Raw genomic sequence first — 2,065 nt, forward strand, 5'->3', positions numbered from 1 at the left:
CTTTTGGTGTCCCCCTCAGGAATTGCTCTTGAGAAAATTGAATGTAATTGTCCCCTCCAAAGTTGATATCAGATTTTCGCCCCTGCATCCAGCAAATGAAGGCTGCAATTTCTGAATGTGCTGAAGCCTCCCCCCGCCCCCCAAAAGGTAATGTGACAAGTGTGTGATGAGGAACAAAGGACTACAAAGCTTTTCCTGATCACCTTTTAAGCATGGCTTAAGTTATCTAAATTACGATTTCAGTATGACAACATCTTCTTGGAGTGTATTTGAAAGAAAATCAATGGTGTTGCTTTTTGACTGGCACAGTTTAGTCTTGATATTCATGTATCATAAATAACTGAAGTGGAATGTCCTTTTGTTTGAATGATATTGTGCCTCTTGCTTATCGAACAAAACTACTATTGGGATATTTAGGCAAACTGCAAAAATGTTATGACTATACTGATATTCAAGTTAGTAATTTGATAGGCCTAATTTTTTCTTTGGTTTTGATGCCATAATGTACTGTAATCGATTATGGTTATTTTCAGTGGTGGAAAGTACTTAAGTAAAAATACTTTGAAGTACTACTTAAGTGTTTTTTGGGGGTATCTGTACTTTACTTTATATATTTTTGACAACTTTTCTTTTACTTCCCTACATTCCTTAAGAAAATATTGTACTTTTTACTCCATACATTTTCCTTGACACCCAAAAGTCCTTATTTTGAATGCTTAGCATGACAGGAAAATAATCAAATTCAGACACTTATCAACCAAACATCCCTGGACATCCCTACTGCCTCTGATCTGGTGGACTCACTAAACACACATGCTTCATTTGTAAATTATGTCTGAATGTTGGACTGTGACCCTGGCTTTCCATAAATACATTTTTTTTTTAAACAAGAAAATGTTGCCATCTGGTTTGCTTAATATAAGGAATTTGAAATGATTTATACTTTAACTTTTGATACTTAAGTATATTTTAGAAATGACATTTAATTTTGATATTGAAGTATATTTTAAACCAAATACTTTTAGACTTTTACTTAAAGTAGAATTTTACTGGGTGACTTTTACTTGAGTCATTTTCTATTAAGGAATCATTACTTTTACTCAAGTACGACAGTTTTTCCACTGTGAGAAAAGCACCCAACTGTCATACTTGAGTAAAAATAAAGATACCTTAGTAGAAAATGACTCAAGTATGCCTTTAACAAAAACAGACTCATTTCAGAAATTGATACGCCATTTCCTCTTTTATAATGTTGTTATTTGTTACAGATTGGTTGTGAATGGATTGTCAATAATCGATGTGTAACAATCGTTTGTTCAATAAAGAAAAACTTAAAAAAATAATAACATTTAAAGCCGTCGTGAGTGTGTTCAGGTCACAACGCTGTACCATACATAATTTATGCAGAAAAATATGTTGTCAGAAGTGGGATTCGAACCCACGCCTCCAGGGGAGACTGCGACCTGAACGCAGCGCCTTAGACCGCTCGGCCATCCTGACTCATGTAAAGCTTAGCATTAGTCGGCAATTATAATATGCACACTGTTTAGCTGTTTGAACTAGATACGCTGTTTTAATTGTTATGAGATTTAGGCATCGATTAAATCTGTAAAATGTATGTGTTACAGATTCCGCGATAAACTATAAAAATAAAGAGAGTCGCATACTCCATATATCATCTTCCAGTAATTTATTGGGTAGACCCAATAATCATCCGGGAGTTGATGTATGGAGTGTGCGACTCTAGTTTTTTGAGTTTAGAGTTATTCTCTTGTTTGTCAGCACCTCCACACAAAATAATGTGTCTGGGTGTGCGCCAGTTTGTTTTTTATTCTACAGATTCCGCGAAAGAAGTATAAAGATAATTTCAGATTGAGCCGACATATGCAGCGTTTACTGTGACTTTTTATTTAACATTAACCTTTATTTAACTGGGCATGTCAGAGAAAAACAAATCTTTTTTTTTTACAATGACGGCCTACCATGACGGCCTGGGGACGAGGGCTGGGATTAAAAATAAACATATTGGACAAAACACACATCATGACAAGAGAGACACCACAAC

At 35.0% G+C, this 2,065-nt stretch overlaps 1 non-coding gene across 1 annotated transcript; it reads right to left on the reverse strand.

Moving 5' to 3' along the window:
* Window positions 1–1,417: 1,417 nt before the first annotated feature.
* On the reverse strand, window positions 1,418–1,500 carry trnal-cag (transfer RNA leucine (anticodon CAG)). The gene has a single exon. It is a non-coding gene; the product is annotated as a tRNA-Leu (tRNA).
* Between the last annotated feature and the right edge of the window lie 565 nt (window positions 1,501–2,065).

This window comes from Salmo salar, chromosome ssa15 (assembly GCF_905237065.1).
Source record: "Salmo salar chromosome ssa15, Ssal_v3.1, whole genome shotgun sequence".
Taxonomy (NCBI): Eukaryota; Metazoa; Chordata; class Actinopteri; order Salmoniformes; family Salmonidae; genus Salmo; species Salmo salar.